This window comes from Panthera pardus, unplaced genomic scaffold (assembly GCF_024362965.1).
Source record: "Panthera pardus isolate Hobbes unplaced genomic scaffold, ASM2436296v1 HiC_scaffold_22, whole genome shotgun sequence".
NCBI classification, from domain to species: domain Eukaryota; kingdom Metazoa; phylum Chordata; class Mammalia; order Carnivora; family Felidae; genus Panthera; species Panthera pardus.
The window spans coordinates 38,927,403-38,953,676 of NW_026526788.1; the positions used below are offsets into that span (position 1 = coordinate 38,927,403).

The window sequence follows — 26,274 nt, forward strand, 5'->3', positions numbered from 1 at the left end:
GAGGCCTCCGGACCCCCCCACCCTGAGCCCCCACAAGCAGGGTTAAGGTTGGAAGATGGCCGGCATCTGGCGGTAGCTCTGACTTTTTGCAGGGGTGGGAGGGACATAGAGTTGTTGACATGGCTATTCTGGGTCAAGCTAGGGGGAACAGCTTCTCCCTGTCCTGGGCAGGGAGGAGGCTCTCCTGTGGGTGTAAGAGCCCCTGGAGCTCAGGTGGGCCCAGAGGGAGACCCGCGGTCGGGATGAGGCCAGCGTGAAGCCCCCGCCCGTGCCAAGCATTTGGGCCTTATTTAAAACAAAAGAACCCCAGTGGACACACACTGACACAGGCCTTCGCTGGGCACGCCGAGCCACGTGGCAAGGGGGGGGGGCGGGGCAGCCACAACACGGGTGCTGCGAGAGGCATGGTGTTTGTCCCAGACCTGCCCTCCCCTCCTACACGCGCTCCCACACACTGGACCGCACAGACTCACACACGTGGCACAGCACACACCCATCCACCCGATGAGAACATGCCCACCACACACATACCCATGCGTACCGCACCGCCAGACTCCGAAGGACCCCCTGTGCACACTCACATAGACAAATGCCACACAGCGGAGACCCACAGCACATATACACACGCCGTATACACACGCACAATATGCCACAGACCCATCATACACACACACACACGCACACACGCACACACGCAAACACGCACGGGTCTACACAAACACACGCATAACCGCACATCACAGACCCACCTCGTATAGCCACCCACTGCCACAAACACACAGGCCACCCCCGGCCCCTCAAAACACTTTGTCGTACATAAAGCACAGGCCGAGAGCATCTAGACTAGCTGTCCAAAACTTTCTCTGTCACTTACGGAGCCGGGCGGATTCTGACCTCCTGACTGGCCCCGATGAGGAATCCATCGGGCACCCACTGTCTCTCTGTTCCAAGGCAGCACAGAGGAAGAAGGTCAGAATTTTCTATGTGTCACTTCATAAAATGCCCACTCATGAGGGACCTTTTCTTTCATCACGTGGGGCTCTCTGGGACAAGGGGAAGGTCCTCTGGCATAAATACCAGAAATCAGGTTTCACTCCTAGCCTGTTGGCTACTGGGTACATGTGTGTGTCACTGGGTAAGATACCGTCCTCCTCTAAACCTTAGTTTCTCCGCCTGCAAAATGGGAATGGAATCTGCTTCTGCCAAACTTGGCCGCCGGGGTGAAATTCCGTGTGAAGTTGCTTTGCAACTTGAAGAAATACCATACAAAATAGGATTGCCAGTAATTTGGGCAAATTGTACAGGCTTTGTTGCCTAACCAAGGCAGGAGGCTTGGGGGGTGGGTGGGGGGAACCTATCTTCTTTTCTTCTGTCTCCCCTGCTGCTTCTAGGGGGAGGCTCACTGGAGTCACAGAGAAATTGAGATGGTGCTTGCAACGCGGGCCATCTCTTCTCATCTCGGCACCCGGCAGGAAGTGATTCTTGCCAGCCGTCATTCTCCCGTGGGCTGTGCAGGGCAGAGAGGTTGGGGATGGCGAGGACGCCAAGGCAGGGCAGAGAGCCCAGCTGAGGAGGAGAGACAGAGAGCTACAGCATCACCAAGGCGCGGCCTGCCCACCCTGCTCGGGGCTGACACCAGCACTCTGCAGAAAGCGCTGGAAGGACGCCGGCGCTGGAAGAGAGCTTCTTAGTGCAAGGTTGCAGTTGCTCTGAGCGGTCTCGGAGCTGGGGGTCCTAGGCAAGAAGGTGACTAGATCCCTGTGGCACGCTGTAAAAACATGCAGGAGGCTCTTAAAGCTTCCTGGAAAATGGGGACTCTGTCCTTGTCAAAAGCCACCAAAGGTTGTAATAGTCTGGGTGGGGGGCCCAGGTTGGCAGCTCTGAGCCAGCACTGCTTTGTTTGGGTCTCTCTCCTGTAACAATCCTAATGGTACCCTCTGGAGAGAGGGCAGCAGTCCTGGGGCTTTGGGGACCAGGCTCACTCATTCTAGTTTCTCTGTCTTGTTGAGGTCCTGCCCTCATCTTCTGATGTGTCTGCATTCTGGTCCAGGAGATCGTGGGGCAGCCCGTAGCCTCTGCCCCAAAGGGTGGGGAAAGGAGCCCTCTCGCTGGCCATTCTGTTTGTCACCCCTCCCTCCCCCCATGTCTCTCTTCCCCTTTCTGCTATGAACTTGGGGAGGCTCATCCTTGTAGACTGAGTCTTCCTGGCTCCTCTGCCTCTGGTTTCTGATCAGCTTGACCAAAAGGAGGCCCGGGGGGGGGGGGTTTCTGGAGGACAAGAGGAGCAAGCCCCAGGGGTATTCCTCCCTGGCTCCTCTCCTTCCTCACAAACATGTCTCCATTGGCAGATGTGACCTCCATGATGGCAGTTCCCTCAGGAGACCCCTCCTCCATGGCTCCGGCTCTCAAGGGGTCCAGAACACAGTTTCCTCTTCTGATCCCAGCAGCCTGGGGGTAGTAAAGGCTTCCCACTGTGGCTAGTCTCTGGAGCCTCTCCATTTCCTGCCTGTTTCCCTCCCCCACCCACATCTCTGTCAGTAATCTATTACAGCATCTTCACGGGTGTCACCCGAGGTGACTCTGTGTCCTGTAGAGACCCTACTGGATACAGCCCTTAAGGGAGAGTGATGTATAAACAGCTGGTCCAGATGGAGTGTTACTGACTCTTGGTGTCTAAGCTCTGGATCATCAGCAGCAATCCCTCTCCCTCTTCTCTCCCTATAGATTCTGCTTCTCCTACTGTCTCTCTTTCTAGATGTGCCGTGTGACACCCAAGTGTTGGTCTGAACACCTTCTATTAAATCAAAAATGGCTATCTCAGCGCCTGAATGAATTGGCTGAGAACCTGAGGCGACGAGACTGCCTTTCTCAGCCTCAGTCAAAAGCGTAGGGACCCCAGAGTCAGCTGTCAACATCCTTCTTAATGCAAGAGTCATGTCATGATGGCCAGCCGAGTTCTGCTTGTGTACTTCCAGAGACGGGGAGCTCGGTGCTTCTTGACGCAGTCCACTCTATTTACAAATGGCGTGCTGTAATGACAAGCTCGAAGCAAAATCTGTCTCCCTCACATTTCTGCCCACAGGACACAGCCGTGACCTTCCCACAAGTCTGCGCCATCTTCCACACAGCACAGCAGCCTTTCAAAGACTTCAGTAAAAACTGTGTCCTCCTGAACCTTCTTTTCTCCAGGCACTTCGTGTCTAATCCACCCTCCATGCGGATCTTGATTTTGCACACCAGCACAATTCACAAGGGTTTTGGTCACTAAGCCCCACATCTGACCAGTGAAGGCTACACCTTCCCCTGTGACTCCTAGGTGGAGAAGAACATACTCCATGGCCAGCAAAACACAGCAAATTCCCCTCCTTTGAAGGCCCGCTCTGAACATTTCTGTCACCTGTCTCTATCCTCAACCTCAACCAAATTCCAAGACACTCTCCCATAATCTTGGACACACAGTAGGTGCTCAAGAAACGTTAGTTCCCTTTCACCTTACGTGATCTCAATACCCACGTGTCATCGTTAATTCAAAGAAATAACATGCTTCCAGTACATACTAGTTCCAGAAGACGCGAAGATTTTTTTTAAATATATTAAGGCTTCACCAAAAGAAAAAAAATTAAAAAGATATGTTCCCTACCAACAGAGAGCTTAAAATAAGACATAAATAAGCAAATGAACAATAAGATGCTGTAATAAGTGTTACATAGTCCCTCCTTCCAAATTTTTGAAAATTATTCTACATAATTAATTTCCCACAACATTGTGGAGAGAGGTGGTGTTTCAGTCCTCCGAGAGGTAACCAAAAACAGAACAAGCATTTGTATAAAAAAAAAAGGATCACTAGGTTGTGGATATAATATATATTATAATATATCTTGAAGTATACCAAGATTATTTTTCCTAATTTGTACATATAAAAAATTTCCTTGGAGTCAATAATTTCTTCTTTATTGACTTACCATATTTTATACATACTTAGAAATTTCATCCCCAGAAGCCCATGGAATGACACTTTTAAAGTGTTGAAAGTAAAAAAAAAAAAAAAAAAAAAAAAAAAATCTGCCAACACAGAATTACACCCATTGAAATACACTTCAAAAATCAAAGTGTGAGGTTGTAGGAAAATGATGACAATGACATCATTTTTAAATCTCCCCTAATCGTCACAGGTAAACAGAGCAACCGGATAGCAAAACCAAAAACTCACGGACAACACAGCGAAAATAGATAAAACTTGAGCAAAGACAAAACCAAAAAATTCTGGCAAGACTGATCAAGAAGAGATCAAAATTACCAATATTGGGAATAAAAAGAAGATAGCAATTAAACCCTACAGATATTAAAAAGATAATAAAGGGGGCACCTGGGTGGCTCAGTCGGTTGAGCTTCCAACTCTCGATTACGGCTCAGGTCATGATCTCAGGGTCGTGGGATTAAGTCCTGTGTCAGGCTCTGCACTGAGTGTAGGACATGATTAAGATCCTCTCTCTCTCTCCCTCTGCCCCTCTCCCCTGCTGACATGCTCACTCTCACTCACTCTCTCTCAGTCGGTTGAGCATCCCACTTTGGCTTTGGTCATGATCTCATGGTTCATGAGTTCGAGCCCCGCATCAGGCTCTGTGCTGTCAGCTGGGAGTCTGGAGCCTGCTTCGGAGGCTGTGTCTCCCTCTCTCTGCCCCCCCCCCGCTTGCACTCTCTCTCTCTCTCTCTCTCTCAAAATTAAATTAAATAAACATTAAAAAATTTTAAAAAGATAATAAAGGAACATTATAAACAACTTGATGTCAACAAACTTGACAACGTAGATGAAATGAATTTCCTTGAAAGACACAAATTACCAAATCCGAATTGTTTATATCCATTCAAGAAATCAAACCAAGGAGAATCTACAACTGAGTTATTTGAATGAATAAGAATATTTATCAAGGTTGTGGGCTACAAAATGAGAATATAAAAATGGCTTGCATTTCCATTCACCAGTCACAAACAGAAAAGATGTATTTTTAGAAGATGCCATTCATAGTTGAAATAAGAGATAGAAGGTACCTAGAAACAAATTTTGGGAAAGATGTTTGAGTGGAAAAATTGTAAGTCTTTAGGAAAGATAGGAAGACAAGTAAAAGAGGCATAGACCATAGGCATAGATTGTAATATTCAGTATCTTAAAGATGCCAATCTCTCCTCCAACTGATTTAGAGATATAATATTATGATTCCGATACAAATCCTAACGGGTTTTCCTATGAAATTTGATAAACCGTCTCAAATCTATTTGCAAGAGCCAAAAGCCAAGACACTATTGAAGAACAAGATGGGCACGTTATTTCACCAGACATCTAGAATTACTAGAAAGCTATAGCGATTAACACAGTGTGGCTCTGTTGCAAAGACAGACAAATTAACAATGACACAAAATAAAGAGGCCCGACACAGACCTTCGTTTGTTCGGAAATCGCCTTCATGACCAGACTGCACTTGCAGATCTATGAGGAAATAATGGACTAGTCAATAAGTAGTCTCAGGACAAATTTTTATCCAAAGTGGGGAATAATGGAGTCCGAGCTCTACTTCACAGCAAGGGGAGAAATCAATTTTAGGAAGTTGGAATACTTAAACGTGAAAAAGCAAAACTGTAACAATTTTAGAAGAGTATCTTCACGACCTCGGTGTAGAGAATGATCTTTTTAACTCAGAAAGTGAGATAAATATAGGAAAATGCTGATAAATACAACCACTGTGTTTGTTTTCTATTGCTGCACAATAAATTCAGCAGAGCTTAAAAGCACGCCCATTTGTTGGCTCACAGATGAGTTGCCCAGAAACCCACGCATGGCATGGCTGGGTTCCCTGCTCAGGGTTTCACAGGCCGAAAGCAAGGAATGGACTGGGCTGTGGTCTCTGGGTCCTCTGGCACTCTGGGTCCTCTTCCGAGCTCATGGAGTTGTGGCAGATTTAGCTTCTTGAGGTTGTAAGACTGAGGTCCTTGGGTCCTCGGTGGCTGTCCATCAAGATCTATTAGTTTCCTGGAGACCACCTGCATTGCCATGGAGCCCCTCCATCTTCAAAGCCAGCAATGGTACATCAAATCTCTCATGCTTCGGATCTCTGACCTTTTCCGTTTCTGACCTCTAGACTCAGGCTTGAAGGGACCATGTGACTTGGTCAGGCCCAACTGGATAACATCCCACTTGGTTAACTCATACTCAGCTGAGTAGTAATCACAGCCATATCTGCAAAATTCCTTTTGCCACAGACTAGAACATGATCCCCAATGATACCTATCATATTCCATAACTCCAGTGGGGGGACATTATACCAGGGTGATGGGCATGGCGGTCATCTTAGAAGTCTGCCTGCTACAACTGCATTACCATTAATAACTTCTCTCCTGAAAAGACATTTGTAAGAAGGTGGAAAGGCAAGCTACAGAGTGGGATAAACATTTTCCAATATACATAGATGATAAAAGAGTTGTATCTCAAATATATTTTTAAACTCCTACAGATTAATAAGACAGGATGTCCAAAGCAGTAAAAGCCTGGGAACAATAGGAAACAATTCAAATGCCATCCACAGCAGAATGTATAAAGAAAGGATAATATATTCATATAATGGATGACTTCAGAGGCAACCATATGGTTCCATTTCTTAAAACTGGTGGGGACAACGCAGGCGTTGGTTCCAGTCTTCCTTCAAGAAGTCTTTCCGACTCCACTGTCCCTTCCCCTGAACAGAAGTCAGAGGAGGGCAGGTGCTTAGCGATCTGGAGCCTAGCCCATGGTGTCACAAACACGGGCACAAGGGAAGAGGACATCTGTCAGACTTTCCAAGGGCTTCTCTTGATGCCCTCCTCCTTTCCTTCCCAGTGCCCATCTGTAATATTCTCTTCATCTTTCAAGATCCTTGGAGACCATCCTAGTCCACGCACCTGATGAGAAACCTGAAGCTCAGAGAGGTCAAAGGGTGTGCTTGAGGCACACAGGCACAGGGAGGCGGCCCTGGCTCCCTGGGGTCCGTGTCCTCCTTATTGGCAGCATCCAGGGCTAGGTCATGTCTCTGTTCATAGCATCCTTGAAGATAGTCCCTTATAACCAGTAGGTGCTCAGCAAATGCCTCCTCCTCCCTCCAGGTCCTTAGCTAACTTTGAACGAGAGCTTTGCAAAACTATTAATTTGATGCTGCTACACAGGAAATGACCAGCAGATGACAGCATTTACCTTTCCCGGCTCCTCACTCTTCCCCAATTGCAAGCACAAGGGGAGAAAAGTTGGCTTTTCCGTTCTCCAGACTCTGCCGTCAGGGCGTCCAGAGTGCCCATTGCTCCCATTTGAGGCTCTCTTCTGCCTACTCCTTTGCTGAAATCAACATATATCTGCAGAAGCTCCAGTTTTAGCCACAGAAGGAGAGCACAAGGGGTATGCAACCACAACATGAATGCTTTTACTCTCTACGGAGCCTTATGAAATGCTGCGATACAGTGGGCGGGGAAGGCAGCTTACTCAAGGTTCCCATTTTCATTCGGGGAAACTGAGGCTCAGAGAGGCAAGCCAATGGGCTCAAACTCACACAGCAATGTCAAATTTTCTGATTCCTACTCCAGCGCACCATGTTCATTTTACCACATCCATTCTCAAAGGCAAAACCTTCCCTGAAGGCATTTTTCAGCTCATAGATACAGACAGGAGATCTGAAAGTTAAAAAAATCATCCAAAATGCTATATGGTGACTAACAAAGGAACAGCACAGAAAACGTGTGGGGGCTCAGAGGAGCAAACCTTACCCTTTTCAGGGTGGGGGCGTGTGAAGAACTGTGAGGTCAGGGAAGAGCTCCTGGAAAGAGAGGAGCTCTTACTCTTGAAAGCAGTCAAGACATACAAAAGGAAAGGAGCCGTGGCGCAAGTTGTAGATCAGGATGGCAAATGTGTGGCCTGGGTCTGCTACTCTCCTTGTTCTTCCACACCCTCCAGCACCCATGCCCATGGCAGACATCATTAATCAATTGCAGGACTCCCCCCTGAGCTCAGTGCCTGCCCAGAATCCATTTTAGCACAGGGCTCCAGGCATCCGCTACCAACCCACAGCAGATGGAAGGCAGATGAAGCCTCTTTGTGCCTCCCCACCCTGCTCTGTGGCCTCCCTGCTTGCCCGCTATTCTTTACTGCGCACTTAACTGGGTGCCTGGAGGTGTGCGGAGTCCTTTACACAAAGCTTCCATTTAATCCACTTGACCACAAAGTCCCAGTTTTACAAATAGGCAAAACTGAGGTATAGAGGTGCTAAAAACCTCCAGGTGGCAGCACCAGGATGCAACCCCAAGCCTGTGTGTCTCCAAAGCCCATGCTCTGAAAGTGCCAGAGAGTTGTGATAAGCCACTGCGGGGGGGGGGGGGGGGGGGGGGGGGGTTGCAGGGGGGCTGTAATTGAGGCCCTTGATGGGAAGGTAGTGACAAGACTAACTGGTCTGCAGTGGACACTGAGTCCCACAAAACACAGGGCATCGGAGATGCTTTGTTTGTTCATGCATTCCTGGGACATGTATTTATTAAGCACCTACTATATGCCAGATATCTTCTATGCTGGGAGCAGAGCGGTTAACAAATGTAACAAGACACCTCACCCTCGGTTGGGGAAGTCTAACAAATGAGTGAGTCGGCCTTACTATTTGTCGGGTGCTGTGGGGAAAAATAAAGTGTGGAGAGGGCCATAAAGATCTATAAGGGCTTTCCAGTCTGGGAGATAAGGGATGGCCTGGGGGCCTGAACTGTTTGGAGCGACTGAGGCAAATCAAAATAAAGCCTTAAAGATAAGATGGATCCTGATGCTCTCTAGGCAAATAATGGTGGTGAAGAGTAAGCCTGGGGAGGAGAGATGAGGGCCTTCCAGCAACATGTGGAGCTCCTAAGGCCTTCTTCACTCTACCAAAGGTGATGTGGCTGGGGGAAGGGCAGTCTTATTCAGAACACACAGGCTCCTGGGCCCCCTTCTGGTTCTGGTAGATGTGGGATGGAGGCAGGGTTCCATTCATGCGTCATACATTTGAGCACCTAATGGAATCGATTTCATTCTTTGGACATCTCTGACCACTGCCAACATCCGGCCCTTTCGATGAGGTTGGAGCAGGGCGAGAGATGACTTTTCAGCCTCTGGGCCCTTACTCTCAGCAGGGCCATGAGTGGGAACTTAGCGTGCCTATGAACAGTAAAAGTATGGAAACTGGTGTCTGTCACTCCCAACAAGTAGCTTGGTGTTTAGTTGGTGGAGGAAAATGATTGGCCTTGAGTCTGTGTAGTAACCCAGGAAGCCTGATGTTCAGAGCACAACGCCCTCTGTGTGCCCAAGCTGACAGATTAGCTAGATGTTGGGGGAAATGAATATGCAAAAAAAAAAAAAAAAAAAAAAAAAAAAAAAGGCCTTGCCCTGCTGGAGTCTTCAGGTCTCCCTTGGGTGCATGACCAATACAGAAGGGAATGGAGAAGGAGGAAGAAATGTCACCCTCCATAACTAGGACAGGGTTTTGGAAGTCTCTTGGTCGATTCTTTCATGCCACCTTGCCCCACCTCCCCCGGAGAGTTAGTTCAGTGCTTTATGGAGGCTTTCTTGTGGCTGTGGGGAACCATGAGTGGTGTTCTTCACTTAGGGTCTGTGAACGTTCTAGAAGTATCCGCCCCCCACCCCCACCCCACCAAGCAGGGTGGATTAGTACACATATATGCACATGCATGAACATATGTATCCACACGTATGTGTTTCCAACTTTCTTCAAATGCCGCTGGTTATCAACTTACTACTTTTCAGCTCCAAATTCACCCAAGAATATGTGCTGGGTGATAACGGGCAGAATCCCCATAAGCATCTTTCCTTTACAGTGAGCCTTCTCTGCAGAGGGTATACTGGGAGAACTCTGCAGGAGAAGGGGCTTCTGCTGCTGGTTTTGGCAAGTGTAGGACATCCTATGGTGCCCTTCCCTGGCTACGTGCCCAGGAGGTCCCCCAGAGACCTTAGAGTCCTGTCCAGCCTGGTGATCACCTTCCCATGACCCTCCCAACACTGACACTGTGTGTTCCGTGCTGCCCATCTAACATTGCTGCCTGACTCCTTCTACATGTCCGCAGCCCCACCTTCCAGGTTGTGACTCACCTGTGCTCCCACAGATTGCTTCATCCTTATCTGGCAACCAAAGAGCAGTTGCGGCCAATGCACCGGGAAATTTCTCTGCCGTCCAAGGGGCTGCCACGAATCTTTCTCCAATAAGGCCTGATCCACAGTTTGGAGAGGTGGACCCCTTCCGAGGTTGTCCTTCCTTGGGAAGCCTTCCTCAGCTGTAGGGAGAGTAGCCCTGTAAGGCTCTCTTTACATCCTATAGTTACTCTTTCACCATCGCGTAATATTCTTTATATTACACGTCCATTGCTTAAACCCCTATGTGGTTTCTGTCTCCTGACTGGACCCAGACTGATACAGCACTGGTGGCTCCCAAAAGATCCACCACACCTCGTCCCAGGTAAAACAAAAATATAGAACTCTTAGCTCATTGTTGAGCACACAGAAAATAATAAATCTAAGTGGCTGTGTTACCAAAGTACGTTAGAGATGGACATCAGTTCCCCTGTTACCAAAGTGCTGGCAGCTCTGGGGACTCTCTCTTAGGCATTTCCTCCTGCCTGCTTGACTTGAGAAACATTCTCTCCTGGGGCGGCAGTAAAGTAAGAAATTAGAGCAATCATTTATAGACCACACACTTCATATTAAATGGTGTGTTAAGAGTTTGATATGTACAGGGGCACACCTGGGTGGCTCAGTTGGTTAAGCATCCAACTTCGCCTCAGGTCATGATCTCACGGTTGGTGAGTTCGAGCCTCTGTGCTGATAGCTCAGAGCATAGAGCCTGCTTTGGATTCTGTGTCTCCCTCTCTCTCTGCCCCTCCCCTGCTTGCTCTCTCTCTCTCTCTCTCTCAAAAATAAATACATATTAAAAAATTAAAAAAAAAGAGTTTTATATGTATTATTTGTCCCATTTGGAGACAGAAAAAGATTAAGGACTAAAGAAGTTAGAAAGTTGCCCAAGGTTTCATAGCTGGCTCAGGAAGAGCTGGAATTTGAACCCCAGTATATCCTATTCCAAAGCCCAAACTCTTAACCACCATGATGCATTTCTTCATAGCAAACATCTACTGCTGCGTCAAGCTCTGTGGCAGATGATTCACAGTAGTTACATAATGTGTCTCCGTAACAACTGTGTTTGGCAAGCTGTGTTTTCGTTCCTACCTTACAGATGACGAGACTAGATTTCTTACCCGCGGCCACTCAGCTATTGAGCATGGAGGCAGAATTTGAAATTGGCCCTCTGACTCCAGAGCTATACTTTCAACATCTACGGTTCCCTGGCTCCCATAACAGAAGTGAACACTGGAATCTAGATCTGGAGACCGAGGTGGGTGAAGCATTGGACAGCAATTGGCCCCTAACTTCCCATATGGTGCCCATTTGTTTCCAACCATGCCATGTGTGATAAAAGATAGAAAGCTGGTGAGGGAAGAGGGTAGAGAGCTAGATGGGTCTCTCTCCCCATGTCATCGCCCCACTATACCTGATCCTAACCCCAACCCTACATGAGAGGGATAATCTGCAGGCACTTCTATAAGACTGGTTTGGAGAGACCTATGTTGGTCTCCAACCCTTGTCCAGGGAGCGGATTCCCTGACACTCAACATGGCAGGCACATCCTCCAGAGAACCTTGCCAACACCCGTGCTCTGATTCCATTTCACCAACTATGCCAATGTGAGTGATTAGTCCCCTTTGTACAGTCTCACGCTTGTTTATCAACCTAGCTCTAAGACCTAGCAGCAGAGGGAGATGTGACCTATTATAAGGGGAGGGAAATATGACCTATTATAAGATCCAGAGTATTTGCAAGTTGCTAAAAAAAAAATGCAACTATTCCATAATTCCAGATACATGAGACCAATTAGTGCATTCACTTCTACAAATGGTCCTCATGGAGAGGCCACTGTGGGCATGAGAAGCAATGTGCTCAACAGCATCCCTACAACAGACAACGGATCAATGTTCAAAGCCATATTTTGCATAATGTCCCTCAGTAGAGGTTGAGGGACATTGACCCAAACACAATCCACTAAAAGTCGGTCGTCAAGAAGCCATGAGAGGCAGTCAAGCACACAAGTCTGATGCTCTGGCTGAATTGGTGATATATTTAAGAACATGTGTCTAGAGACTGAATACAATACATATTTTGTAGGCACTCATCCACAAACAGCATTTCTTTTAACCAAGCTTTTTAAAAAAGTCCATTGTGGCCATGAGGTTGAGATTCTACTTGGAATGTTGATACTTTCCATTGCCATTTAAGACAGGAGCCACATGCCTTCATAATAAATGGAGCTGGAACTTCGATTCAAGCCTCTTATGAAAACTCAGGTGCCTGCAAGAACGTGTTCCTCGAGCAAAGGCCAACACACATCCCCTCCAAAGTGTGTCGTCAAGGGAGTCCCTGCTGGCAGAGCCACGAGCTGCTTTAGGAGAAACTGAGAGTTCCCTAACAATGCAACAAGTGAGTAACTGAGGCCCCGCAGCTCCACATCATAACGTGTGTTGGCAACAAAAATCAGCCTGGAGAAACTGTACAGGAGATGGGTAACCATACACCCTATTTGGCGACACACATAAAAACCTGCAGCACATTTCATTTTGAACAACAGACCCTGCTAGTTAAACTGGTTGTGAAATGCACTCCCAAGGGAACTAAACGAGGTAACTTACTATTAATAATTCTTTTCTATAAATCCCCTAAGGTTTTAAAATGATTGTTTCAGATCCAAAATCAGTACCCCTTGTATTTGGAGGTCATAAGATAGCAGTATCGATTGCCTATTAAGACCATTCTGAGTTCATGATGTCAAAAGCAGATAATTTGCATCCCAGAGAACGCTTAGCTTTCTGTTGTCAAGTACAGAGCAGGATGGCACAGTTACTACCACATTTAACAACCTGTATGGCACGGATGCTGACCCTTCGGAACCCACACTGGCAGGCGGGCTGCACTGAGTTCGGTAGGAAAACATACCTGTAACCCATCCAAGAGTGGTATCAGGTGGTTAACGGTAAAGTTAAAAGTTAAAGAAGCCATCTTTGATCCAGCTTTGTTTTACCCACCTGGCAATTACAAATAGCGTAGTCCCTATTTTCCCCTATATATCATGTCAAAGGCTGGAAAAGGATCAGCAAAAGTCACGAACCATTTAATATAACTTTTGGCAGATTTTGCCACCACACCCTACAAATTATAGCAGATGACTGTGCTCACAGGCTGTGAGCTGGGCAAGTGGGCCAGGCTTGCAGATTATTAAGCAAAAGCCAAGCATATGGATCTCGCTTATACATGTGGAGTAGGGCGACCAGCTCATCCTGGCTTGCCAGACACCTTCCAGTTTTAGTAAGGAATGTCCCGTGTCCTGGGAAACCCCTTGGTCTCTGGCAAACCAGGATGGTTGGTCACCCTCTTCAGAGGCCTTCCTCGGAGGATGGTGATCCTAGGCTGGACATTCGCATTTAGGGATGAGGCACACAATGGTAAATGGAATCTGCATGGCTGTAGGGCTTGTTGACCAATGGTGTTCACTGGAGGGTGTTTAAGCATCAATCAGCTTTTGCGTTGAGGGAATCAGTAAATATCAGCCAGTGGAGGACATTTGTCTGGGCGGCTCATTTTCTCCCCAGGGGAATCCTTCAGTTCCCTGTTTGCGGATTCCTACTTCTTGGAGACTAGGGTCCCAGCATTCAATATGCAGATTTTGGTTGGATCCTTATTTAGCCCCATACTCTACTTCCTCCTCACAAATTCATTGTGCCTTACATGTCCCATTCTGCAGTCCCCACAGTTCAATTTATATGACAAATGAGTCCCCTTTCTCCATAGGTGGGGGGAACCTCTGCTGAAGGGGGCAGGGAAAATGAGTAGGGTTTCTGCCTATGTCCCTGTTCCCATACTCATTGCAGCCTCATACTCTAGCTTACATCTGTAAGGCTAAGCCTGGCTGAGATTCTGGGGGTGGGTGGGGAGAATCAGCTGACTTCTTGATTTCTCCCTCTAGTGCACCCAAGTTAAAGCATCCTCCATTCTATCGAATCAGTTACCACTCCTCCATATAATTTCTGTCTTCAAAAAGTGTGTTGAAATTTTGTCTACCATTTTCTTTTCTCTTGTTCCTTTTGTTTTTGCGGGTTTCTTCTATTGCCGTGGTGTTGGGATTTGGGGAGGGAGAGGAAATAAACTTGTGTTGCCAATCAACCACATTTCACTGGACATCCATTGCTCTAGTCTCTTTCTACAACACCTAATGGATGGATCATGGCCCTTCTGGAACTATCTTCCATGTCTGTTATCTTTTCTCCATTCTATTTATTAATCCCCTTCTGTTTTCAGGGAAAATTGCTTCGTCCAATCTGCTAGTTCATTTGTTCTTCAGGGGCATACGTTCTACTACTTAGCTCATCCACTTGGCGTGGTTTTCTTTCTTTAATTATAAATATATTTTTGGAGATGCCTGGGTGGTTCAGTCAGTTAAACGTCCAACTTTGGCTCAGGTCATGATCTCACGGTTCATGGGTTCGAGCCCCATGTTGGACTCTGTGCCGAAAGCTCAGAGCCTGGAGCCTGCTTCAGATCCTGGGTCTCCCTCTCTCTCTGCCCCTCCCCCACTCACGTTGTCTCTCTCTCTCTCCTTCTCAAAAATAAACATTAAAAAAAATTTTTTTAAATAAATATATTTTTCATTTCCAACATCTCTAATTGGTTCTTTTTCATCTTCTCTTATTTGAGAAAATTAGTTATACTTACTTCAAAGCTCAGTACCAGTTGTCCTATTTGCTTTTTTTAATCTTTGACTCTGGAGGCAGGAAGAATTGTATGGCTGTATGGCTGTAAAGCTGTATGGCTTTGCAGGAAGTTACTTAATCACTTACACCTTAGCTTACCCCTTTGTAAAATGGGATAAAAATAGTCTTACCCTAAAAGATTTCTGGTAGGGTTAAAGTTTTTACATTTTTTTCAATGTTTATTTATTTTTGAGAGAGAGAGACAGAGCGCGAGAGGGGAAGGGCCAGGGAGAGAGGGAGACCCAGAATCCGAAGCAGGCTCCAGGCTCTGAGCTGTCACCAAAGAGCGCTATGCGGGCTCGAACTCACAGACTGTGAGATCATGACCTGAGCCGAAGTCAGACGCTTCACTGACTGAACCATCCAGGTGTCCCTAAAGTTTAAATACATGTAATATGGGGCACTGTGGCTGGCTTAATCGGTTAAGCATCTGACTCTTGATTTCGGCTCAGATCATGATCTCACGGTTCATGAGTTTGAGCCCCACGTCAGGCCCTGTTCTGATGGTGCAGAGCCTGCTTGGGATTCTCTCTCTCCCTCTCTCTCTCTGTTCCCCCCTCCCAAAACAAATAAGCTTAAATTTTTTTTTTTAATAAATATATTCAATATGTTTAGAATAGTGCCTGGCATATAAATGCTCAGTAAACATTAGCAATGATTATGTTTCTTCAGTTATAAATCTTCCTTTCATGGTGTTGGTGCTTCTCAAAGGGTATTTAATTTTTTGGTAGTGAACTCATGTTTGGCCATGAGATTTCCTGCAAAAAAGATCTGTTTGTGTAACTTACTGTGATGAAGGGGTGAAAGCCACTTTGCAAATGTGTGCACCACACATTCAGAATGTGCAGGATGGGCAGGATGGATCCTTGGGTGGATGCTCTCATACTTGGTCTTTGGAGCTTAGCTGCTACCCTTTCTTCCTTGGCTTTGCCATCCATCTGGGCCTCGTCCTATCTTCACTCCTTCATACCTAGAGACAGATACTCCTGTCACGGCCATCTTGTCTCCAAGGTTGGATTTAAGGAGATGTTGAGGAGTCCACTCGTCTAGCTGCTCCCAAGGGCTGCTTATCTCACCTGCCAATCAATAGCCCGTTAGCTCCTTCTTGTCCCAGGCCTCCCCCACCTCAGGCATGGAGTGTCCTTGTTGCTGCTCCTGCTTCTGTAATATATAGTACAGTATACGCATTCCAGAATATGAGGTATAATGTACAGTACAGGATACACACTCCAGAATATAAGCACCGTTTGCTCATGTGCTCGGCTGAAATGTTATATCTCATCCTGTCTACTTTCAGTCTCTCAGAAATTGTTCAGTGCTTCTGCTCCTCTGAACATTCCTTGTCCTCTTTTTTAAAAATACCAACTTTTGTCCTTTCCTCTCATTTTTGGAGTTTGGGGCTGCGGAGAGAGACGAGAGCAGGTGTTCAGTCCACTAGGGTGAAAGAGGAGGTCAGAGAGCTTCTAGAAAAGATGACAGTTAAGCAGAGTCTTGGAGGACGAGTAGGAGCAACCAAGGTGAAAAGCGGAGAGAAGGCTTCTGCAGGCTGAGGGGACAGCATGAGCAAAGGTATGGGGACATGGCAGGGTAGGACGGGGAGGATGGATTGTAAGCAAGTCGACATTTTGAGAGAGGCAAGACTTGCCTGCATTGCAAAAGGAGAGGCGGGACATGGGCTGATGGGGCAGGGTAAGAGCTTAACCTCATCCTGGAGAGCTCACGATGGGCCTAAAAGAGTGACACAGTCACATGTGCATCTTATACCGCCCTGGAGGACAGATCTGAGGAGAATGAGACTGGGGCCAGTAAGAGCAGTTAGAAAGGCCCTGCAGGAGTCCAGGTGAGAAACCACAAGGGCCTGGAAACTACAACAGCGGTGCTTAAGGGGAGGAGAGTATGGGTCAGACGCAAAAAACGCAGAGAAATCTATCTATAGGGAGGCTTTTCTGATAGTATGTTTTCTTCCGTAGAATAGAAAGGGATGCCAATCTTCTTCTAGTACGGTCATATGGTTTTGTAGAATTTGCACAAGTAAGCTACTTGAGTTGCAAACAATTAATACTGCTGGTAGAGTCATGTTGTAGGGGTGAGGGGCAGGCTGCCCAAAAGGTACCCCAATGGAATATAGATTGTTTTGATATTTGAAGCTACTTGGGAAGCAGCAGGTGCAAGACACTTAGACCCTCCTCCGTCCCCCGGAGAGCAGGAAACAAATCTCCCATACAAAAGGTACCCTCCCTGTGCTAAGAAGTAAAAAGACATCCTTATCACCAGATAGGAACTTTAAAGCCAAGAAGGCTATAGAAACAGACCTTGTTACTTCTTTATTTTTATTTTTTTTTAGTAGGCTCCACGCCCAGTGTGGTGCTTGAACTCACAACACTGTGATCAAGAGTCATATGCTCTACTGACTGAGCCAGCCAGGTGTCCTGGGCCAGGAGATTTCTAGGCATTTTAAGTTTTCTTGTGCAATGTCTAATCTTAAATATTTCTTGAATCGATACCGTATTTTCCAGCTTGTCATGGATGTTCTTATCGTAGTGGTAAATTGAGTTTTGTATCATCTGATGTACTTCATATAAAAGTCATCCTAGGGGCACGTGGGTGGCTCAGTTGGTTGAGCGTCTGACTTCGGCTCAGGTCATGATCTCTTGGTTTGTGGACTGAAGCCCCACATCGGGCTCTGTGCTGTCAGTGAAGAGCCTGCTTTGGATCCTCTGTCTCCCTCTCTCTCTGCCCCTCCCCCACTTGCGCTCTTTCTTTCAAAAATGAATAAACATTAAGAAAAAAAAAGTCATGCTAAAATTTTGTCTTTCTTGGTGTGCGCATCTAGAATTTACAGACTCCATCAGTATAAAACACATGGCATAAGTTGAGATGTGACACAGTGAGGTGCAGAAAGCATTTAATTCACACACTGCACTCCTACAGTTTGTGCCTTATTACACAGAATTCTAGTAAAATATATTTCTTGAAACCGTTTTTTAAAAAGATGTATTTATATCTCTTTGTATATTACAATTGTCTACGTTGCCTTATTGAGTATATTCCTTATAAGAGAGAGCTTCCATTTTAAACAGGCGTGGAGTAGAATAGACTTACATGCTTAAAACTCCATACGTACAATGGTTGGAAGAGTTTTCCATAGACTAGTTTCTGGTTCCGAAGATGTCAAATCTTGTTTCTGCATATTTCTCAAAACAGGTGTTACAGGACATGTTTGTTATTGAGCCATCTCTGGTTTTGCTGGCTGAATCAGAGCCACGTCCATAGAAACCATTTTCTACATGGGAAGATTAGCAATAATGTTAAGTACACACAGAAGTGATCGCACACGGCATAAACATTTCCTACTAAGCCCTAACTAAGTGTATCTCCAGCTCACTTTATTTTTTTATTTTTATTTTTTTTAGCTAAATCCCAAAAATGTCTATGGCCCCTCCAACACGAGAGGGTTTTGGAGAACTCAGGGTAGAAAGAGCCAGATGTCTTAACTGTTTGTACTTAAAATAGCTTACGTTTGCAAACTCTACAAGAACATTAGACCACAGAAAAGTTTGCCAAGCCTCTCCCATGAGGAACCCACAGACGTGAGGGACACTACTGTGGTATCTCACCAGAGATACAGAACCCAAGAAGAAAAGCAGGTTGAGGGGAGAAGATGGTTCATTTTTTGACATTATAAATTTGAATTTTTTGAGGGATATCCTGGGAAGGGTGTCTTGTAAGTAGTTATTTATTCATACATTTTTAATTCTAGTATCACCTCTCTGTTTAACCAAAGAAAATTCAAACAATTCAAAGGGAAGTAGGAAAGGAAAAAAAAAAGGAAACAAGGAGAAAGTATAATTCACATGATATTCAAAATATTAAGCCACCTGCATGGCCTGTTTGCTGACCAATTAGAAAGTTGGAAAAGGTGCTGTAGGTCCCCTCTGATAAGCATTGCCCCTTTCGTTGCTAGGTCAGGGGAATGTCAGGGGTGGGGGCCCTGTGAGGTCTCAAGGCAACAGCTATTTACCAAGCAGGATGAAAGAATTTCAATTTTTTACAATTTACACATTTTATTAATGTGTTTTAGGTGAATACCAGCCCTGAGTGTGTGTGTGTGTGTGTGTGTGTGTGTGTGTGTGTGTGTGTAACCAAAACAAGGGGCAGAAATAAGTCCAAATATTTCTGTAATCATTATTCATATAAACTAAACTCACCAATTAAAAGCAGATACTCAGAGGGCACCTGGGTAGCTCAGTCAGTTAAGCATCTGACTCTTGATTTCAGCTTAGGTCATGATCTCGCTGTTAGTGAGTTGAACCCTGGGTTAGGCTCTGCGCTGACAATGTGGGGCCTGCTTGGGATTCTCTGTCTCCCTCTCTCTCTCCTCCCCTCCCTCTCTCTCTCCCCAAAACAGATAAACTTAAAAAAGAGCAGATACTCAGATGGATTTTTTTTTAAGATTGGTACAAAAAATTGTATGTCATTTCCAGGAGACGAACCTAAAGAAGAGTAAAGCCTGAAAAAAGAGAGGAAAAACATACGAGACAAATACTATCTTAGATAGCAATACTAATATCAGGCATCATAATTTTTCAAGGAGAAAAGCAATAAAAGAAGATAAGTCATCAAAAGATAAAGCGATTATGAACTTACGTGAACCTAATAATTTGTTCTCAAAATTATAATGCAAAATGAGACCAAATTATAGAGAACACTGGTAAAGTACAATAAAAGCAGAAAACATTAAATTGACTCTCTCAGAAATCAGCAGATTGAACGGAAAAAAGCCTGGGGTATAAACAAGCTAAATAACTAGATTAGCAAAGTGGATGGAGAAATACTAGAATCTTGTGCCTTTACAAAAACTGGGACATTAAAAAAAAAAAAAGTCTGTCTATCAGGTCACAAAGAAGTCTCAACAAATTCTAAAAAGAGCACATTTTCTCATCTCCAAGCATTAAAATTAGAAATCTACGACAAAATGTTTTCTTAAAAAGCCATGACTGTGAAACGAAAATGGAAACACACTTCTAAATAATCCATGAATTAGGGATAAAATCCTAAGAGAAAAAAAAAAACACCAAAATATTTATAACTGAGAGATAACAAAAGCATGGCATATTAAAAACTTGTGATATGTAGTTAAAGCAGGATGTAGAGGGAGATTTATAGTCTTATATATATTTATTACAAAGCAACAACAGAAAGATTTGGAAAATAAATGGCCCTAAAGTTCAACTCTAGAAACCAGAGAAAGAGCACTAGGGCAAATCCAAAGAAAGAAGGAACAAACCCACAAAGATAAAAAGCAGAAATGAAAGCAATAGATACTTGGGGGCGGGGGGGAGAATAAACATGATTTTGAAAATTAAAAGTCGATTGAAAAGTCTGGCCAGACAGATCAGAAGAAGCTGTTCTGCATCCCATCCTCTACACTGGCTGCTCATCCACCCAGAATGATTCTTTTTACAAGCCTGTATTCTGTGAGGTATTTACGATTTGTTTCCCCACATGAGAAGAGATGGGAGTCTAGAGCAAGAGAATTTCCTTTTGTCCCTCTCTGTGGCACCCAGCAGAGGGCTGTCACATTGGCCATACTCAATCATTGTCGAATGACTCAATGTAAGAACGATCAGAAGAGTCTCCTACTGTTATTCGGGGCTGTGCAGCCCCGGACTTATCATAAGGCACTTACTCTCCCTTACCTCGTTTGATGCTTGTTAGCAGCTCCTTTCAGCGATGAAGCAGTGATTACAGGTTTTCAGAGATCATTTTGAAGATTTTCTAGGCGGGAAAACCAAGGCTCAAAGAACATCTAACTTCAAGTGACAGAACCCAGGTGTTTGCACACCAAACCTAGAGTCGTTTCCCCCACCCAAGTGTTCCCACCGAGTCGGAGCTCCACACACGTTTGTTGAAAGTAAACGGTTGAGTCACAGTAAGGGGAGCACAGTGGTAGCTATTCACCATCCTGGCCTTGAAGAGCTCAGTTGCGATGCCAGAAAGTGTGTGCTACGTGCAGAAGGAATTCCAACCCTGATTTGTTTATTTATTTATTTTTTTTTAAGGTAGTATTTAAAGAGGCAGTCGCTCATCTACGAAAAAAGTGAGCCATTCGAAGAAGCTTGACTTTGAGGCCGCCGGGACGCGCGGCGCCGGGGCAGGGTGCCCAGGCAGAGGCCTGGTGGGCGCCAGGTGACCTTCCCCGACAAAACCCCCGGCCCAGAGCGCGCCGGGCGACGGAAGCTTCCTCGGAACCCCGCGGGCTCGGTGGGAGCTTCACCCCGACGCCGTTCCTGTGTCGCCGCGGACGCCCCCACCGCAGTAATTCCCAACCTCGGCAGAGTCTCCAGGTGCCACTGACCTCGGCCTCTCTTCTGCTGGGGGTGGGGGCGGGGCATTTCCTCCGTGTCGCACTGGAGCCTTTGGCCAGGGTTTCAGGCTCACCCGGCCACTCATCTCTAAAAAATGCAGTCCAGCTCCGAAAACGGGCCGCGCCTTGCAGGGAGGGGTGTTGCAGAGGCCGTGGAAAATGACTGGGTCCCCGGGGTTCGGAGTCTGGAGGCAGCAGGCTGCCGGAGGGCGCGGCTGCCGCAAGGCACCCGCACCCCTGCCCCCTGCAGAGCCGAGGCCAGAGTCTCCCCTTTGGCCTACTGCGCCCAGTCTCTCCCACTCCGTGCGCTCTGAAAAAATGGAAACAAGACCAGCAGCGCTGTTTGCAATAGCCCCAAACCTGCAGCAACCTAAATGTCCTTCCCTAAGGAGCTAGGTGACACGCACGATGGCGCGCACCATGCAATCCTTAGGAAGAATCAAGTAGATCAAGGTACGCTTGCGGGGAAAGACCCTGCAAGATGCAATGAGTAAAACACATTGAAAAAAAAAAATTACTGCAATTATCATTTTAAACAGTACATCTAGGTGAATATATTCACCTAGAGTAGAAGTAGAGTGTTGCAGAGAGAAGGATCTGGAAGGGCACGCCTAAAAGTCTTGGGAGAGTAAGAATTTCAGTTTCTAAAAACTGCTTTTAAATTACCATTTGTTCATTTATTACCTGTGTAACATTTTTTTCAAAAATAAACTTTAAAAAAAATTTTTAAGAATTTTAACTATTCTTTTTAAGAATAGTTTTTATATTGGGGCACCTGGGTGGCCCAATCGGTTAAACGTCTGACGTGGGCTCAGGTCATGTTCTCATAGTTGGTGAGCTCGAGCTCTCCCCCAACCCCCAAGCATGCTTCGGATTCTGAGTCTCCCTCTTTCTCTCTGTCTGTCCCCTGCTATGCTCTGTCTCAAAAATAAACATTAAAAAAAATAGTTTTCTAATTACAGAAAAAAATGAGAAGTTAATACTTGGTTTCTTCTATTATTAACATCTTCTATTAGTATGGTGCTTTTGCTACAATGAATGAGCCAATACTGATGCCTTATTAACTGACGTCCATACTTTATTCAGATTTCCTTAGTTCTTACCTAATGTCCTTTTACCAGGATCCCATCCAGGATACCACACTACATTATTTTCCTATCTCCGTAGGCTTTCTTGGCTGTAACAACGTGTTTGCAGACTTTCCTTGGTTTTGATGACCTTGACAATTTAGAGGAGTATTGGCCAAGTAGTTTGTAGAACATCCCTCAACCAGGGTTTGGCTGGTGTTTTTCCCATAGACTGGGAATATGTATTCTTGGGAGGAAGACCACAATCGGCACCTACTCTCACCGCTGATTTCTCTCTCTTGATGTTGACCTTGATCACCTGGCTAAGGTAGTTTGCTGGGTTTCTCCACTGTACAGCCACTCGCCCTACCCCCACCATTTCCATACGGTTGCGTGGCCATTTTAGCGTGCAAAGTGTTCTTTACCTTAAGGAGAGTCGCTAACAACGGTACACAGGCCAGAGCGGGCTTGGGGAACGCCCGCCCCGAGATCGCGGCGCAGGGCGTGCCCGGCGGAGAGCGAGACCGTCGGAGAAGGCGGGCGGAGCTGCTACTTCTCGCCGACCTCCGAGAGCCCGCGGGATCCCCTGCGGGTTAAAGAGAGCCGGCAAGCCGGAGTGTTTCTTCCCCGGCCTCAGGAGGCAGCTCTCAGCTCTTCAGCCCTCTGGGCTAGGACCTAGGGGCGGGGCCGCACATCGGCCCCGCCCCCAGCCCCGCCCCGCCCCCAGTGCGAGCGGCTCCGCCCCGGGGCGCGCTGGGGCCCAGCCGAGTTTTCCGCCCGCCCGGCTCCTCCTCCCGCCCCGCCCTGGGTGTTGCGGAGCCCAAGTGCCCGAAGTGCCCCGAGTGCCCAGAAAGCCGGAGTGGGACAGAGCTCCAGGCCGACCAAGGCGCCGCGGCCGGACGCCCGCGGAGAGAGACGCCGCTGCCTGCGGCCCCCTTTGTCCCTCGCGGCCCCCACCCCTGTGGTCAGTGGCCAGGTAAGTGAGGGCTGCCCGACCCGCGGCGGGGCGGCGGCAGAGACCGGGCGGCTGCAGTGCGTGGTGGCCCGCCCGGTGAGGCCCGGGACTACCCCGCGCTCGCTCTCGCCCCCGCCCTGCGGCTTCCTGGTTGCAAGGCATGGTGGGGGGGGGGGGGGATGATGGTGTCGGGCTGTCGGTTCCGGACGGGCTGCGTCGGCCTGGCTGTCAGTAGATGGCTGCCCTCCCTGTGGGGTGGGAGGTGCATAGGCCGGGCCCCCGTAGCCAGGACCACGTGATTGTGTTGCTCGGCGGGGGTCTGGGGCTCTGCAGGTTCGGGGTCGGCGTGAGACGACTGGGTGAACTTGGGACCGGGTGAATCTGTGACCAGAAGGCGACTGGCTGGTATGGGGATGGCCTATGGCCCGGGCCCCTCTGACCTAGCTGAGTTCTCGAGAGTGTGTGTGCCCTTCCCGGAAAGGCTTGTGCTAAGGAGAGCTAGTAGGGGAGGCTGGCTTCAGGAACTTTCCTTCTGAACCTGGGAGGACGCAAATCCTGGGAGCTGCCGCCGTTGGAGAGTGTTTGTAAGGCACTTTGAGAGAATGCGGAACCGTCCGGGGTACTGTGTTCACCAGTGTGTTTACCTTCTCTGCTTTTCCCCTCGAGCACAGTTTCAGGGAGGGGTTCTTGAACTTTTCTCTCCCCCTGGGCCCTACCCAGCCCTTTGAAGGCTTAAATAGGCAGAAACCAAGTCTATTGGCTTAAAGGACAGTTGTGAAGTTCCCCTTCCGAGGAGGGGAGTTAAGCTAGCCAATTCTAGCCCAAGACAGTTACAGTTGGCCCCGGGAGCATTTATGTCCCCCCCCTCCTCTCCCCATCAGTGACCTTGCTATGGAGATTGGGTGTTTTAAGACACTCTGGGTATCCTAGGTAGCCAGACACTCTGCTCTCTCTCCTGAGCCCCCGCTTTGCTCCTGGCTGCCCTGACCTAGGCATGGACTGGTGCCGTGGGGGTGAGCCTCTTCCCTGCTCGCGCAACGAGGAACAAAACTTGCAGGGGAGGGCAGGGCTGAGTCCAGGAGCTGGACCGGCAGGGTGTGTTCTCTTGCTCACTCCTAAATGGCTCTCATTATGTTCCTTCATTCCTTCCTTGCTAAAGTCAATTGTTGGGGATTCCAGGAGGATTGACAGTGCTCCTTCCCTCAAAGGCACTCTCTGTGCTTCTAGGTGGTCGCTGAGAAGACCGGCCAAGTGAGGTGCCAGGGAAATTTGTTGCTTTGGCATTGGGTGCTCAGTCCCTGGGGTCCCGCATCCCTCCCGAATCTTGTCTCTTACTAGTCTCCGTGCCTTGGTTTCCTCATCGTTTAAGTGAAGGTAATAATAGTACCTACCTTACAGGGTCACTGAGAATTCAGTGAGTTATTATATTGCAACCATACAACCCAGGCGTTGACCTGAACTGGTGACTGGTACACCATACCCCTGTGCTCCAGGTGGATAGCACCCACAGTAGATAAAGCTTACAGCAGGGCCTGGTTCATAAGTCATAATCTGTGTCAGCCATAATAATAATACAATAATAATAGCTGTTGTTTCTTTCGTGCAGCTGAAGGTTCAGATTGAACTGCCCTTCTGCCAGTTCCTTTGTTTCAGTTCATGTCGTTCTGTCCTCCTGGAATGCCCTCCTTCCCCATTTCTGCCCATTATTCACCACCCTCCTGAGAGCCATCCGAGTGCCTCCTCCTAGCAGAAAGGGACACGACATCCCCTGAGCCCACAAAGTCCTCCTCCTCCACTCCTTTGGCACCACTGTTCAGTACTCACCTTGCTTGGTATTTGTATGACCACATGTCTTGTCTCTGCCCTGTCCTTCCTCTTTGGAAGGTAGGGTCTGTTTCTTATCCATCTCTGGTCTCACAATACCCAGGATGGGCCTTGCCTAATGTGTGTGCTCAGCAGATGTTAGCTGCTTGAAAGAGGCAGGCCAGAGAAGCAAGGTTTTCTTTGATATTAGACCTTGAAGGCTGGGTTTGGATTGGTTTAAAAAAAAAAAAAAAAAAGGAGAATGAAATAGAATTAAGTTCAGACTGAGAGGTGAGAGTAGGAGATGGCTGAGAGTCCTCTTTGATTCCCTTATGTAGCCAGGGCAAGGGTGACAGAACCCATCCTGGATTGCTGTACCTAGAAGGCCAAGATCGATTAGTGATGCCTTGGTCTTGTGATTCAGGGGAGGATGGGTAGTTCCTGGTGACAGCAGTAAGAATCTAGCCAGAATAGGTTAGTGTGGGTTCTTGGCAATTTGCTGTTCACTGCAGAACAGGGGGGGTGGGGTGGGGGGGTGAAGGGGAGGCGGGGGGGGCGGGGAAGCCAGTGTAGGCAGGAGGTAAATGTAGAAACAAAATCTGTGCTGAGTGCTGGATGTTCAGAGGACCCAGAGCCTTTCTGGAACTCCCCCTCCTTCCCCTTGGATTCACTTCCTTCTCTCTCTCCTTAGCTTCTGTCTTTCCCCCTTAAGCCTGAGCAGCTCCGGGCACTTGGTCCCATGGGGAGCACTCAGGGAGGAGTCTGTGTGCGGGTGTGCTACACAATCACAACCAGGCAAGCCGACAGGTTTCCCCGGATTTTTCTCTACAGCACCTTCTTGATGCTATTGTCTCCTGGAGCACTGGGAGTTTGAATGATCCTAGATAGGAAAGCCCTTAGGGGAAATGAAAAAAACTGAAGTTTCTTTGTTGGAAATTTGCATTGTTAAAGGGAGTTGTTGAAACTCAGTGGAACTTTCTAATAACTACCGGAAACCGTACCACCGTAGGCCTACTGACTCTGGCCCCTTTGCCCCACAAAATAACCGTCTGATGTCACCCGGTGGCTTGTATTTGGGAGGATCCTAACAGTACCGCCTGAACCGTGACTCAGATACACTGATGGGAGAAAGTAACGGGGTGAGGGCAAAAGAGGAGTCGATAGAGTTCTCATCCGTTGTGGGTCAC

At 47.3% G+C, this 26,274-nt stretch overlaps 1 protein-coding gene and 1 long non-coding RNA gene across 9 annotated transcripts in view; one reads left to right on the top strand and one right to left on the bottom strand.

Annotated features, from left to right (window-relative positions):
* Window positions 1-5,438: 5,438 nt before the first annotated feature.
* LOC109264477 (uncharacterized) lies at window positions 5,439-25,328 on the bottom strand. Of its 7 annotated transcripts, XR_002078751.2 has the most exons (7): window positions 25,109-25,328; window positions 20,595-20,673; window positions 18,020-18,089; window positions 15,972-16,056; window positions 15,684-15,865; window positions 10,139-10,320; window positions 5,439-7,689 (listed from the first exon to the last, which is right to left on the bottom strand). It is a non-coding gene; the product is annotated as an uncharacterized LOC109264477 (long non-coding RNA). The 7 variants fall into 7 exon arrangements; XR_002078748.2 differs by lacking the exon at window positions 15,972-16,056; XR_002078752.2 differs by lacking the exons at window positions 15,972-16,056; window positions 25,109-25,328 and adding an exon at window positions 22,755-23,003.
* The window catches only part of ANXA11 (annexin A11), a 44,960-nt gene continuing 41,801 nt past the window's right edge, over window positions 23,116-26,274 (top strand). For both annotated transcript variants that reach the window (XM_019444731.2, XM_019444732.2), the window contains exon 1: window positions 23,116-23,305. The gene's annotated coding sequence lies outside the window, so the exon portion shown is untranslated. The remainder of the gene's footprint in view (window positions 23,306-26,274) is intronic.